This window comes from Pieris brassicae, chromosome 7 (genome assembly GCF_905147105.1).
Source record: "Pieris brassicae chromosome 7, ilPieBrab1.1, whole genome shotgun sequence".
Taxonomy (NCBI): Eukaryota; Metazoa; Arthropoda; class Insecta; order Lepidoptera; family Pieridae; genus Pieris; species Pieris brassicae.
The window spans coordinates 5757023-5774000 of record NC_059671.1 but is presented as its reverse complement, the minus strand read 5'-3'; the positions used below and the strand labels follow the sequence as shown (position 1 = coordinate 5774000).

General features: G+C 31.9%; 1 protein-coding gene and 1 long non-coding RNA gene across 4 annotated transcripts in view; one reads left to right on the top strand and one right to left on the bottom strand.

The window, feature by feature from the left end:
• The first annotated feature begins 547 nt into the window (after positions 1 to 547).
• Positions 548 to 16978, top strand: part of LOC123711604 — a 29969-nt gene continuing 13538 nt past the window's right edge. Inside the window, exon 1 of the mRNA XM_045664225.1 lies at positions 548 to 672. The gene's annotated coding sequence lies outside the window, so the exon portion shown is untranslated. The remainder of the gene's footprint in view (positions 673 to 16978) is intronic.
• Positions 1587 to 11138, bottom strand: LOC123711605. 3 transcript variants are annotated; one of them, XR_006753981.1, is made up of 4 exons: positions 10994 to 11138; positions 10802 to 10898; positions 8878 to 8990; positions 3361 to 3511 (listed from the first exon to the last, which is right to left on the bottom strand). It is a non-coding gene; the product is annotated as an uncharacterized LOC123711605 (long non-coding RNA). The 3 variants fall into 3 exon arrangements; XR_006753982.1 differs by lacking the exons at positions 3361 to 3511; positions 10994 to 11138 and adding an exon at positions 1587 to 1799 and having other exon boundaries at positions 10802 to 10953; XR_006753980.1 differs by lacking the exon at positions 10994 to 11138 and having other exon boundaries at positions 10802 to 10953.

Below are 16978 nucleotides of genomic sequence, written 5' to 3'. Positions count from 1 at the left end.
TTCAAAAAATTTGAACTTGCACTTTCGATACTTTCTCCAATCTGCGCGTCTCAAGAGTATAGTCTTTATTTGGACTGTACAAGGTGAGCATTTTAACTTAGAAAGGGCTTATATGTATAATAAAAGATACACTTTTGGACCTAAGCAGTTAGAGATTTTGTTTTAGAGTTTAAAAATATCCCTTTATCGTATTAGATAAAAATATTTTATGCAATGAACTTGGAAAGCTTAATAATTTAAAGAATTAATAAATGTCACGTTTCCTATACACTCAGTTACTCCGAAATGAGGATCTTCTACCGCTACCTGACATATATATCCACATGGATATTTGTAATTTTTATTGTATTTATTTATGCCTAGAACAATTTGAATTTGTGTAACCAATAAGAAAAACCATTATTTCTTAACTTCGGGTTGTTAGTTTAACGACCAAAAGAATTCGGATCTTTACCATTAATATGACATTGTATGAGTCCCATCAAACCTCCCTGTATACAGCCTTTCTTTTTTTATGACGTCACTCCGATTGTGTTTCTGAACGCAGTTGCATGTTAGCTGTACTACTTAGAAGGCGTATCTTAGCTTGCCGGTTTTGCAAGAACAAAACGCGGTTTTTAGTTATTGAAGTGACGTGTTTGAGTTTCGTGAGGAACATGGGATATTTCTAAGGTGAGTTTTAAGTCACTATAATTATTAACTTACTTCAAAAATACCTAAAGAAGGCCTACATTGTTTTTTAACGCCGGCTTAAAATATTAAATAATAAAGCAAACAAGCATTGTTTTTCAGCAGATATTTCGAATCAGTTTTATTTGTACGTAGTTTAATTTTGTAAAGGTGATTAATCTTTTAAACCAAATTCTAATTTAAATTTTTAAATTACTATGCGAATACAATGTATTGCGAACCTGCGTTCGTTTCGAGTGTGCTTTTGTTATGCGAAAAATACCACGAATATTTTTCTGTTGGTTTGCGTTTGTGTATTTATTTTTATTTGAAATTTTCCGGTAAATTCTGTACGAGATAAAAGTACGCTATGTGAAGCTAAATCAAGTATAAAATATGGTTCTTTAACCACGTAGAGTTTAAATCAGGATATTCCGAAAAAAAAAACAAATGTTATCGAAATTGCATATAATTGTTTAAAATAAACGTATACAATACTATTCAGTAATTTAAAGCAAAATTGCTTTCCACAACTATTTCCATGCAATTGATATAATATAATATAATAGGAATGTTGTTCCTTTAAAAATGTTATTATTTAATATATGGTAATACTTACCACGTTGAAATTTTTTAAAACATACTATAAACTAATTTTCAGTTATTTAGTTTATCTAAAATATTTATATAGGAATTTATATACACATTAGATACTTCGTTACGCTTACATAACGTTTATTCTGCAAAATCCTGTCATTCAAAAAATATAGGTATAGCGTCGGAATCCATACGTTTTCTATTAAATCGTTGGGGATTTCTAAATGTCCTTGAGTTCACACACGAAAGATAGCGACAAAGATTAAATACGCTATATTATTTCAGTTAAATGAGTGTTGAAATATATAAAACTCCAAAGGTAATTGACACATTGCTTTATTGAACAACGACTTGTTGTACTATGGTATAGGCACCAACGTTAAACCCCTTTGTATTTTTGGACTTAAAAAAAACCGCGAATATCCAAAATGACATCATTCTTATATCGTGTGCGCCTTTATCATGGTTGTTGTCCAGGTTAAATTATCAAGTTATCACATTTGTCATTTGATTGAAAATATAAATTTCTGAAACTTAGTAAAAAAAAGTTTTATTATTATTACAAGTATTCCTACAGCTACTCACTAAACAATATCCAAACAAATACAATATACAAAACATCCAAAAACGAAATACACATTCAAACATAAACATAAAGTTAATGATTTTTACTAAAAATTAAACTAAACCAAAACATACGTTTAATATATAGGAAGAATAACCAAAACATTATTAATAAAATATGCTAGAGTTTTTTTTTAATTAAGATCTCTCGAATCTAATAAACTTTTGTTCATTAATATGAATTATTTTCAGTAGCAAGCTCTTAACTATAGAAATCGTGGGAAGCATTCACCCAGAAGAGGTCGGGGGGTGGTTCCCTGTAAAAAAGTCGACTCCTCGTGCCCGTATATCAAATGGAAGCTTATTTTTTTTATTCAACGTAATAATGATTTAACTACTCCCCACTGTATCGTTACTTTAATGTAGTAGGTTACTAAACTCTAACAATATTCAAATGCGTAAGAAAATGAAACTGTTGGATAATACTTTAACGTAATTTAATATTCATGATACTCTCATTTACATACATTATTGTCCAAGAATGGAAAATCGTGCAAATGAAATTAAAATAATGAAATGAAATTTATTTTACAGACATGGAAGGTCTTGCAAATGTTTTGAATGATATAAACAAATTTAATATAATATAAGATAATACCGACTTTGAAACCAGTTTTTGATTAATCGCACAAAATCCTAGAAACAAGATATAGAATAAATATTAACAGCATCACATATATAACAAATGCACTTTTTACACCACAAAATTATTGCTTCTTTCGAATAAAATATATTTCGTGTCAAAGGTCTTAAAAATATTAATCGTAATTCTCGTGGCATCTAACAAACGTAATTAAACTTTTTCACATCCACTTTTATCATAAATCTTTAAAAATATCCCACGAACTAAATGTACAACAGCACGTGTGAATTTTGAATTGATGTCAAAAATAATCGTGTTTTTTTTTTTGGAGTGTATGGCTTGGTATTTAGACCTTTAGGCCAAGCGGAATCTCTTTGGTGACATTAGCTTCTATGGTCAGTTAGCCATATACCGTAATAAGTAGATGTAAAACATTGTATTATAACATTAAAGTTTGTCTTTACGATTACCTACACAATTAGATTAAAATTTCAATGAAGTTATTGTAGTCGGCTGTACCAGTCGCATGATAAATGCATCTTTGTGTAGTATACATTACATATTTTTCAAAGTAGAGTACAGTATCATTTTCTACAACACAATCTTTTTAAATATAGAACGTTAAATCGATTATCCAGATTATAAATTCCTATATATAGCTTTGCGTAATACGGTCTGTACACCGTTCTAATGGACTACGATGAAACGAGGAAATTGCTAGTCAGTTGATAATCCGTTACTTAATCTATGTTATATGTAGCATTGCAAAACAGTTATTTTTAAATAAAAAGCTATTCAAGAACGTACAAAACATTTACTTCAAAATGAAATCACATTTCCTCCATGTTATCTTAATTTAAGTTAATGATTTGTTTTTATTAAAAATAATAAAGTTTTGTTGGCTAATTTTCCAGTACTTCTAAATCGATCTTAGGTTTCCTGGATTTATTTCCTCTCGCATTCCAGGATAACGCGATTGTAGGCTGCCCAAGGCAATAGATTTCTGTCCGTATCAAAGTCTCACATTTATAATATTAACTGCAAAAAATATACTCAATGCTTTTATACTTAAAAAAATTGTACTAATAATAAAATATTTTTTTTTTCAAACTTCGCAAACTAAACAAAAAATCTTAACGCGTCACTGGACCTCGGTCCAATTATGAAAGGTAAAATTAAGTAGAGAATAAGATATTTTACTAATATTTAGCTAATGTTCGCACACGGTTATTATATTATAAAATACAGTAGAGAGAGAATTTTCTTTTCTTAATTAGTTTTTTTTTTAATTAATATAACACATGACCATGGACACAAGTCCTTTCGGAATAATAGAGTACAAATTTGATAAAATAGCAGTAATTTTAAATTTCTTATCAACCAAAAATTCTAAATAACATATTGCATTCATTTATTTCGTATATTTTCTCTCAAATCTACAATCTTGTGGGCCTAAAATATTTATCAAAATGCTAATTTAATGGACAAGCGATTCAGGCCATTTTAGTCTAATAGACAATGAAACGATATATATAGAACGATAGATAGCACCATAGAGTGTGCAAATTTTTTTCCAACACACAACTTTAAAAATATGAAATTACTTGTTATAGTCTCTATGATATACAGATGGGATTTACTCATATTTCAGTTCCGGCAAATGAGCACTGTACTGTGTACATACCAGTTCAATGCCCGGTGATGTAATATTTTTTTCAACCGTCCTACAAAGCCACTGTGTTACAAAAACTAAATAATAAATAGAATAATTACAAAAAAATGTGTTTATCTGTTAAACTTGAAATTACTTTTTGTATAGGTGAGACAAAAAATATGAATTATGATTTTATTTTTTTAAATTTTTATATAGTTTATGAACTGTGTAATATAGACATTACAACCCGCAGTATTAGCATTTAAAACTAATACTTGTAATTGTATGAAGTTTACAATATAAATACAAATCTAAGGAAATTTGTTATGTACCATATTACAAGTGCTGCTATTCTGTAACTCCCTTACAAAATGAAAGTTGCGGATAATTAGGGAACTACACCGAAAGTGCATAGAAACGCAAGCAAATCATTGCAAGTAAAAACTTATTTTAATCTAACGGAATGTCACCCACACTATTACAATTTTTTTGTTCAAAAAGATGTTTATTTATAAACGAGGCTTTACAATTTATTTGAGATCTCACATGTCAAATTAAAATAAATTAACAAGATCTAAAGTATAATTTAACACGGAATGGATGCGCTTGATTTGATAGGCTATGTTTTTATCTGTCATTTATGTGTATATATTTCCTTAATGTCGTTTTCAACTTATAATAAACATACTGAGCACTAGTTCTGTCACATCCGACAACGACCCCGATCCCAATAGTGGGTAGGGCCGCGTGATCCTATGGTATGGTATGGCTGATACAAATCAGCGCTACGGATATTAAAAGAACTACATACAAAACACGGATACTACGGCAACAGCAGACTGTCGACAGGGTGTTGGTTTCCCTCATACAATAGTTTCAAAGTTAGAACTAATTCATAAATACCATATATTCAATATAAAAATAACTATAAATATTTTTTTTAACTGTTTTTATATAGAATAAATATTTCGAGGAAATAAAATTAAAAAAAATACATGTTAAATTTAAAATAATATTTTAGAATTTTGTTATAATACTGAATGAATGAATGAGTCTGCCTGCCTGCCTTATAATTTTTATGTATATAAATAATTATATAGTAATATAAATAAAAGTATATAGTATATAAATAAATAGTGAACGATCAAAGCGAATATTATCTTACTGCTTTTATAATACAGTGTAATCTCTATATAACGACACAGAAGGGACTGTGCACTATATGGCGTTATAGAGAATTGTTGTTTAATGGAGAGAAGAAAAACGTATAGATAATCCATGACTCCTACTTATTTGTCATGGCCAACAACAGTCTACTTCTGCAAGCAATCCCAATTTGTAAACAAAAGAACGAATTTCTTTGAAAATTCGTATGCATTATTCTGACAGTCGAGCTTATTGCGGGCTGGGATAATAAAGCGACAAAAAAACGAATACAGAGGCGAAGTTTTTACTAATTTTAGCAACTTAAAAAGCACTTTATTACCTAATTTTGTTATTTTTGAGAATGGGTATACTCCTATGTAGTGTACCATTGTATGGAAGACAAGCTAAACAAACCAAAGCCAATTGAATTCGACGCTTTAGGCAGTTCGTCGTTAAATCGGGGGCGTTGCATGAAGTTTGCACTGTATATCTTTGGGATTGTCGTTTACGTTTATTTACGAATTGATGTTATTACGATTGGTTAATATACCATATAACTGGTTTCGCACGTAGTATTTATTTATTTCACTATAATTATATACACATAATCTATGCAATATAAGCAAGACAAGATACTTCCATACTTTGATTAAAATAGAGTATCGCTAAAATTTACGTATTAATGTAAATAATATCTATATCGTGAATATATTCTATATCGTGCGCATAAATATTTATTATGATTTTGAAGTTTCATGCGTTAAAGCGCGTATTTAAGAAATAAATATTATAATTTTTTTGAACTATTTGAGGTATATATTTGTGAATATAAAAGACCAACACACAGTGAACCTTGATGTAAAACGAGAAAAAATCGTTTCTAAATTTTTATTATATCATTAATTTAAATTGAAAGTCATAACATAAACCACACGCACCATTTACTTGCGATTTTACTGTAGAAATCGATGTCTTTAGTAATTTACAACCAATGACCGCGAAACGGGAAAGTTAGAGCTTTTTGTTAAAAACCATTAAGACATAAATTTTTGTATTACGTTTTCATTTTTTATATTTAATAATGTATAAGCTTTCGAAATGTGAATTATTTAAAATATAAAACCAGATAGATAGAACTGACATTTTTCTTTCATCCTAGTTAGTAAGGCACTTGCGTTTGATCCTTAACTCCATGGGAAACAATAATTCATTTTTTTAGGCACAATCATCAATCACATCAGGACTATACCTAAGTATATGGAACGCGTAATGAAATACGATGCATTCAGTTTTCAATGAACTTTCATTACAACTAATATTGTAATAATTAATATATATTAATTATTACAATATTTATTAATGATATTAGCCGTAGTGTAAATTCAAAATTTATATAAATACCAGCGAACTAGTTCAATCTGGGTTGGGTTGGCTTCTGCTGCTTTTAGGATGTAATTTCGGTCCCGCTTTGTGTTAACTAACGGGTTTTTAACCATTATTAATTTTACATACGTTATGTTTTTACCGTCATATAAGATTGCTGGCTGATATATCAGGTCGGCAATACCCTTGCGAGCCATCTGGCAATGTCATTGTCTATGGGCGGTGGTATCACTTAACATCAGGTGACCCTCCTGCCCGTTTATCCCTGTTCAAGTCTTCAAGTTTCATTCAGAAAATTCTCATTTCCCATGTTCTCTTATGTTCTTCACTCACTGATTCAGTAGCTGTTCTCTATTGCCACTGGCCACGTTCACAGAAGATATTCTCTATTTCTTATACTTCTACGGGACGGAGGACGGAGGCCCTATTCAATAATTTTCATAAAAAAATGTAATATGCCATTTTGAACTTTTTACCAATATATAAGGTATATGAAGTCCACAAATGCGAATGTTATGTTTCATAAATGCGAATTAAATAAATTTCAATGATTTATTTTCCTGCAAATGCCGCCAGTCATATGTAAATAACAATAGAGTAAAAAACCTTACACACAACCTTGGCAATGATTGCTTTTGTTCATATTTAATTACCCACGATAATTAAGTGGTAGCAATTTATTAGGTTTCGTTGTGTGAGACTTAGTGCATTTAACTCCATATATTTTTAATATTACTTTTTGACACTGCCGCTATGGCATTGGTCTAGTGGGTTGCTCGATACCGGGCATAACCAAGGGACGATCTGTGCGCTTTTAATATCGTACTATCTCAGTGAACGAAAACGTCGTAAGATAACCTGAATCCAAAAAATCGATATAGATCGATCGATCGAAGATGTTATAGGCACAGAAGGCCTATTAAAACAAATATTTCATCACAAAAGAGATACAAAAATTTGGGGCCCAGACCTAAAAAGTACTATAAATGTATATTTTAATATTTTTTTATAACAGGGTACAAACTGGCAGGAGGCTCGCCTGATTTATGGCCCATAGATACTCTCATTGCCAGAGGGCTCGCAAGTGCATCGCCGACCTTTTAATATATCTAAAATTGCCTAAAAGTGAGAGATTAATTACTAATTTCAACTAAATCATGTAAATAGTCATTACATCAAAAACTTTTGATTAAGTTGAGGCTTGAGTAGGTTGTAATTAGTACTTTCTATGCCGCCCACTCCCGCCTACAACCTTACAAAACAATTCTAATTTCGACCCACATTATGTAGATTATAGTTATCTATCTGTTCGATTTAGACATTTGCTGATAAATAATGTTTAAATACTTTAACTGGCTTGTTAGTCAGAATACTACTGAATATGCCCGTGAACCAACCCAGTCTAATTAATTAAATAAAAATAAATCAGTGGCTATAACCTTTTTAGGTCTGGGTCTCAGATAGTATCATGTTCATGTGTCATTCTAATAGTACGTGATCAGCGTCGTGCGCCTAACAGATGTCGTCAATATAGATGGATCCAGCAGAATCCAGCTTGCCTTAAGGCCAAGGCCCTAAGCCTTAGAGCAATCTAGATTCCTCACAATACATTTCACAAGGTGAGCGAATGTTAATAGTGCACATAGAAAGAAACTCCATTGGTGCACAACCGAGGATCGAACCTCGACCTCAGAGAAGAGAACCTCCCGCTGAAGCCACTAGGCCAACACTGCTCCTTATTTTAATTACTAGTATTTTATAAAAATAGTGACTTCCAAAAGAGGTGATAATCACTAATTCCAATTGATAAATTGGACGTAAAATTTTTATTTTGTTTCTATTCAAGCATTGGTATTCCGTCCGTGGCCCGTTCTGAATGTTCTACGAGTCAAAATTCGGATTTGTAGAATAAGTCCCATAGAGGATTGTAATAAGATGGTTGGTTTTCAGGATTTTAACGAAAATTTCCGCGTTATAGGTCGATTAGGACTTTAATAACCTATATAATGGTTTTAGACACAGATTTAACAAAGGCATATAGTGGTATCTATACAAATAGTTTATAATTTTACTAACTATGTCGGCTATGCGAATTTGGCATATCTTGTGGGTTATACTTAGAAACTTAACTGAAGGAATCTAATATTCCTTTACTTTTAATGGCTATTCCTCATACTATTTTCTAACCTATTTTCTTAATAATGACTTTCATAACACATACCCATATGATTAAATTTGATTAATTTTGTTTGGATTTGATTTAAAACGATACTCAAGATCTGCCACAAATCCGATAATTATATGTGTGTTGGTTATCATCAGGACAAGGTTTGTCTGAAAAAAAAAGCAAATTTCAGGCATGAAACGTAAGTGAATGAGACAGAAGATTGTGAGATCTTCAATATATTGTCCATTTACTGAGTAAGGCTTAGATATGATATTAAGTTATGACCGAATACACGCGGGTGGGAGCAGCTAACAAGTTCCATACGCAATGGCGGAGTGTGGAACATTCGTCACGGTATTTTTGCGCCAAGTGCCTTACAAAATTAAATTACTTTTCTGTTAAACGATATTACAGATATTACCAGTTATGTAATACAATAAGAAACAGAACTTTACAGAATGCAATTTGCATCGATTACAATTTTAACAGTTGAATGACTCTAGACTATAATAGTGTTTAGTTATTTCATTGCCTCTGAAGCTCAATTGGCCAATTGAAGGCATTTTACCTAAAAGCTTTAGGTTTGAATTTTACCGACACAATGTAATTGTAATATACGTAGTATTCTCAATAACTCGTAACAAAAAAGAAATACAAATTGCAACGGAAATGAATAATTATTTTTGTTATTGAGTTATAACAAAATGTCTTGAAATTGACATTGGCAATTAATTTTATTATTTTTCATATTCAGGTTTTTGGTTTCATTATTAAACATTTGTTATACTCGTAATAGTGACCAAAATGTACTATTATTCCATTTTTGTATATACACACAAGAAAAAAAACGTTCGAAGAGATTTTTTACAAGTATGCTTTCGTCAAACTTATAAATAATAATGAAATAAATAAACTAAAAATATTTGTATGTACTCTACATTTGAATCAAAGTGTGATATGTCATTGCAATGACGTTACTGTCAGATGTCATTATACAATGTCACATGCTTGTAAATTATCAACTTCAAAGTCAAATCAGTTGAAACCGTTAATGCTTATTGATGCTTGATTTGATTTGCCAATATTATATCAACCACTATTATACGGTCAATAGTACTAATGATTATGGAAAGTTTAGTTAACTGCAATTATATATGGAGCCGGGTTGCTTTAAATAATAGAGGATATTATTTTTACTATATATTCACCACTCACGTACAACAATAGAATGCTAATTGTTTTAAAACAAATTGCTGCATTACTGTAATGTAAATGTTGAAAAGAGTGTCTGCGATTGGCTATAACTCTTTACCACACTAATAAAACTAAGACAGCCTTAGCTCATACGTCATATGTACTGCAAAATCTTCATATGTCAAATAGCTTTACGAACCAATCGACCTTGTTTATTATTAGAAAATACTCACATATAAAAAGTAGGTTATTACCAATTATATATCATATTCACCTCAATTATTTATTATTGTTTAATTTAGATTAAGAAATTGAAGCGTCTACACTCATATTAGATCATATTAGAATTGAAAACAGTTCATGGACTCTAGAAATAAATAAACATGATTAAATTATTTTAAAAGATTGATTGAGGTTAATAAAGTGCTCGTATAAATAAAAACAATGGTACTTTTTTGTTTAATATTCATAATGGCCGTTATTATACGTACAGGAATCATTTATTTTTAATACATGAGAACTGTTAAATGTGGCCAAGTTACGTGCCGATATACTTTAACAACCGATGTTTTGCTGACTGTACTTTGACTGACTTAACAGGGTCTTTCTAACTGTTCGCATTACCGTTATTTGAAAGGAAAATAAGGTAATTAGGTACTGGAAATATCACATTTCTGATGTAAACAAAAGTTGATCGTGTATACTGCTTTCTTTGTTACTTGATACTTTGAGAGCTCACCTACTTAAAGCTCTGTATAAAGCAGAGGAGGTAGCGTTAACTTACCAACGTGTACCATAAAATTACGTTCTTCAAAGTCCTTTAAAGGGATGTTACGCAAAATTATCTAAATTCATAGAACAGGTTTCGTTGCGATGTTTTTCTATAACAAATAAAAGATTGACCTAGTGTACAACCAACGTTTAACAATCACACAATCACAAGCACAATCCGAGCGTTAATAATGTCATTCTATACCGCTCAACTGTTCCAATTATTCATGCTTCATTATTTTCCTTTTATACTTTGTCTCGACGTGAGGTTTCTCGTCTGGAGAAATGGGCTGCGCTAGCTTAATTGACAAGCTCTTTACACAAAATAGACGAATGTTGTTACGGGAGAAAAGTCCATAACCAATTATTTCCATCCACATTAACTGTCATGGAAACAAATTCATATTATATATACGTACTTAACAATAGTAAAGTACGTAAGACGTTGAATCAGTATTTTAAAGAAAACACAGTGGCTGAGTTATAAGTTGTATTCATGTATCTTTGCAATAATAAAATATGTGTGAAACAAAAACCTATCACTTACACCAAAACACCGAAGAGCCGTTTGTTTTAATGTTCGAGAGAATGTTTTTCTTTATCGAATATCGTATGACTGCGAACAATACAGACGTTACAGTTTTTATTTACTTTTTATTGCTGGCAAAAACCTCGCAATGAAAATACTATTCGAACGGGAAAAGAAATTGTTTTATCTTATTTACTTCATATTAGAATTAATTATGTGAATTTCATGTAAAATATTGACTCAATCTGCTTGTTTCATGAATGTTTAAATGTAAAAGGAATAATGCCTAACCCGAAACGGCTTCCGGAATATAAGACCACGATAGTGATGCCACGTTCGTACCTAATAAGCAATAAATAAATAATTCAAATTTATCTCACAAATTACTTACGTAAGTTTTAAAAAACTAAATTAAATTCTGATAAAATTGCTTTAACGGACGATAAAAAATCCCATTCATTTTGGCATTTCATCAAATGTTGATAGCTATTTGACAGCGTAGTCACAAATAAACACGCAACGTTCTATGATAATGACACATTATACCGGCACTGCGCGAGAGTAATCACGCAAGTTAAACGAAAGTGTTTGGATTAGGTGATAATAGGTGTTCGACTACCATATTAAGTAATAATGAATTTTAAGTAGTCATTACTTTGTAATTGTTTGTAGTTTATAGTTGATTGAACTGTGTAATTAGGTTTACAAGCTGGAGTCAGATAATAAAGGCAGATAAGATTTGCCTGAACTTTTGTTTATTCAATATATTTTATAATGTAAAAATTAATATTAATAATAAAGCCCAATTATTTCCAATCTTAACTTTGTTATATAATTTTTATTTGGTACTTGTTAACCTAACATCCTTCACAGTGGCAATGTTTGGAACCCCGTCACGGGTAAAGGCTTCCTCCAACTTTATTCAATTTTCTCTATCTATGGCTTTCTTTCTCCATCTGATCGATCCAGCTAACGCTTCTTTATCTTCTATTCAACTTTTTATTAGGCGCCCTGTTCTTTTTCCCCTTGGTCCTTTCCATATACCTTTAAAGTTCATCTTTTATCTAACCTACGTTATTAGTCAGCGTAAATTTTGAACTTTTGTGCATGTGTCCGGCACAAAAGTCCTCCTCCTATATTAAAATGCACCGTAAGCCGTAGTAGCGCTATTATTTTGTAACATGATTGTGTTTCTAAATATGAACTCAAACAATAACCGATGATACAATATAATATGTTCATTTGTACAGAACAAATAAACAACTCATCAAAAAAATAGGTCAGTATTTCACTGTGTCTCATATACTTTACCTAATCCTTAAATTACAATATTATTACATAACTGGGTAGAGAAAATGTATTAGAATAAGAGTTAAACGGTAAAATAAAAGAAATTATCTTTCTCCTAATACCGGTTTTGTATTAGGATAGCGATCTCTACGCAGACTAATTTCAAGTTGTTTGTGTCATGCAAAATTAATTATTCCAACGAACTTTGCCCGTGACTTCTACGAGTCTTTAGAAGTGATGGTGTACTTTTCCTCCAACGAGGTGAGACGGTACTTCTCTCCAAGCCACCGCTTGCATATATAAAGCGTAAATGCGGCCCCACACGACTTCTGCTCTCATCTCTGGGCTGGAACTCCCCAGTACCAGCTCCTTCTACTGGAGCGTATTCAACGAAGAGAGATTTGAATCGTCGACGACCAGTTACTATTCAAGTAGCTTGAACCCTTTGCATTGCTTAGACATGTAGGGGTCTCTCTGCATCTTCTACCGCATTAGGAATAGTAGCTCGGCTCGACGTCCGTCGTTTCAAAACTGAGCGTTTCTGAAATTAGTTTGGAACGCACCACCACGATATAGAACTTGTTACCTTCTGAAGTATTTACGAACCAATTGGACTTAGGGTCCTTCATGAAAAGATAGTATCAAGATTGAAAAGGCTAATTCACTTGCGAGCCTTCTGTCAGTGTTTGTGCACGTTTGGCAACGTTATCACTTAACATCAGGTGTCCCGTCCCTGCTGCCCATTTGCCTCCTGTAATATGAAAAAGATAGTCTAACCACTGACTCCTGAATGCCCCTGTCGCTGATGTGTATATATAATAAGCGGTTGGAATAACTTTGTTTGCGCGCTTCAGGGTATGATGTCATCGTTGTGATTTGTCGGCAAGTTGAAAATTTACATTATCACTTAAAATTGAAAATCATAGACACTTATCGACTACATCTATACGTTAACATCGACACTAATATTATAAAGAGAAATACTTGGTTTTTTCTTTAAAACCGACTTTTTAAAATCTTTCACCAATATGTATCTGTCAGTAATAATATAGACTTATAACAACACATTACGATCAATAAGATTGAATCATAGATGTAAAATTCATCAATTCGTTTGAACATGTAAGTTCTTGACGGTGGAAGAAGATTGAAAGAATATTACAATACTGTATTCATTGAGGAAAATAAAAGCAGGTAGAAGTTATGTTTCGGCAAGTAATTCTACCAAACCAAAATCTATTTCGCCTGTAATTGACTAATTCTGGGTGTGTTAACCAACAAAGTACAATTTTTTAATCATTAATGGTTAAGTATTTGTTTTTTATGTCTAGCGGTATTTAATCATATCGAGTAATGTAAAGAATTTAATGATAACAATACAGGTACTTAATGATTGCATTGTTTCGTTTGAATGACATTTGGATAAATATAAATGGTTTACGAAAAATAACTAGTGATGTAAATGATTACTTCATAGTTAATTTAAATTTAAGTCTCTGTGTTCGGTAAATGTACATTACTTAGAAATAATAATACACCACAATGTATCCATAATAACCCAATTTCGGGATACATCAATCGCAACTCGTATTGAAAGAATAAGTTATAGAATATTTTTAGACCTAATGAATTTAGAATTCTAATTTAGAATTGGGACTGATTTCTGCTACTTTTATTTTTAACAAATTATTCAATTACAGATTACTCCAATGCGGCAATTATTAACATTTATATCAAATACCTGGTCCAGCCTGAAGTTCTGTTATAAATGAATATGCATTTTATTAATGAAGTAATATAATATTATTAAAACGTATACCTTCATATTTATTAAAGTCTCAGCAAAAATTTAAAAAATATTCTATTTGAAATGGCCACCTTTTGATTTTATGCAGGTCTTTAATCTGTTTGGCCACGAATCTATGGATTTACGCACTGTTTCTAAGGGTATTTTCGCCACCGCTTGCCTCAAAAATATTTTAAGAGACTCATTGTCGCTGTGTCATTTAGAGCAGGCCATGTCCATTAAAACTGACCGTAATTTGAAGCTAAAAGGGTTGAGGTCTGGGCTAGATGAAGGCCAGTCTTCAGCTTGGTAGTTCGTGCCTTGTGTAGAAGGTGTAGAGGGTGTAGTTTCGTGACCAGGTGTAGACTCCTGCTGGAAAGTCCATGATATATATTTAAAAAGTGTATTGATGAGAGATTTCACAACATGGTCCTGTATACACTTTGGCTGAATGGTCTTGATAAGACGCGCCCCACTAAACCATCACTGACGCAGGACGATGACCACGACTTTCCGACTTGAGCAGCTTCTTTAGAACTGTGAGCGTATACCTTATCATTTTGCCGTTTTGACGTTTCATGTTCTTCAATCGTGAAAATTTTTTCATAGGTAAAGAGGATATTTCTTTGCTTTTCACCTGCGTATCGCGACAGAAGGTTTTTAACATTCCACTCTCTTTAAATGTAAAGATTGATTTAGGGTTAGTATATCGACGATAAGCACCTAGAGGGAATCTTTATTTCTCGCATTATAATTCTTTTGCTTCCGAATTCTAGGAATTCTGGCTTTATCAGCATTAACAGCTTTTGTAGTTCTAACAGCACACGGCCGCCCCGACCTCTTCTGGTCTTCGACAGACGAAGTGTTGTTGTAAGTGTTGATAGTACGATATACGAACTGATACCAAGCTTTTTAAGTGTCTGTAATATGACCGACGGCCCCATACCCTCTTTGTGCAAGGCGATCACTGCATTCCTATTTTCTTGAACACCGCATTCCATATTGTAATTCGATAATGTACACGAAAAATATGTGAAACGGTGCAATATCGAAAGAAGTTTTTAAAATAATATACGTGTTTCAAATTCAAATGAATTAAAAAGTTGAAAATAAAGAAAAGTTTTTATGTAACAGTCTTTAAGTAGACTAGTTATATAGCAATACATACACATAAAAAAACAACATAACGTTAAAGAGTAATAGATTCATTTAGAAAAATTACTACACTATGTTAATACGAACTGACCTTTTGGCAGTTCACTCAACGGAGAATTTATTAATTATTTCCATGTAGTGGTGAATTTTGGCTTCGTAATAGTAACAGCGGTCGATGTCGCCTCTTAATGTAACCATCAGGCTCTCTGAGGCTTTGGCACTAGAGCACTGCCGGATTGTTTTACCTTTTCAGGTCACCACTTAATCAAATACATGGTAAGTGCAAATTCTCGGCCTGCTCTTAGTTCGTTGTTCAGAACTTCTTAATAATCAAGAATGTGATCAGATTTATATGTCTGACTCAATGTAGTAGATTTTTGGGCTTCTGTTTTTACAGTAAAAGCAATAACTGTTACAGTTAGTATATATATAGTGGTTCGAATATCTTCGAATTTATTTCTATCGAGTAATCGAATTGTATTAATAAATATAATTTAACTTGAATGTTATCGTATTATAGGATAACGCTTTATATATGATTTTAAAAGGTCTTCATAAAGTATAGTACATAGCAAGATTTACAAAAATTATCTACACTAGTAAATACGCCTAGAAATGACTAATACATTTACTGGCTTTCAATGTACGCAGAATGTCTTACGTAATGTTTTTGTCACGTTTTTACTTTGCTGCGAGATTAAAATAAATACAGATAAATGATACCTTATAGCTCGAATGTTAAAAAATCTCAGTGGAAATGCATTTTCATATAAGTATAAGGTTCATATAATATATATTGGTGTGGCCTTGGCTCCGGTAGAGCGGGAAATGGTAACGGGAAAGCTGTGTTCTAACACTCATTTTAAAAAAGATACAGAAGACCGGGGTATTGGACTTCGAAAGGCTACTTTTGGTGCCTCTTCAATACTGGAGGTTGGCCGTCAGTCTCGTGAAACGTTTGTCGTCCTGTGCCAGATGCAGCAACTCTTCCGTAGTCGCAACACTCGTCCACTTCTCAAACTAAACCATGATTTTTCCTTCAACTAACGCCGTTTACCCTGGATTTTACTCGTGATAATTAATGGAAGGAGTGGTAGCGACCATGACGCAGCGAGTTGCCCAGGTACGGAACTTTTCGTTGTTTGATTTTCTGCATAAATTTTTCGAAACACAAGAAGTTCGTAAGCCTTATAAAACTAAATCAATCTAATTTTAATCTTTAAACTAAACAGACAAAGGAATCGTCTCTTTCTGTCAAATTGTGATAAAAAACCGTATTTTTTATAAATAAACCTCAGTTTATTAATGTTAAGTGCTACTTCAAACTCGTCCAACACAATTATTAGAGTTGTACAATCCGTTCTCATTTTACAAATTGAACATTATTTATCATTTTTATTATAGTTTTTATTTCGAAAATTCTAAAAATA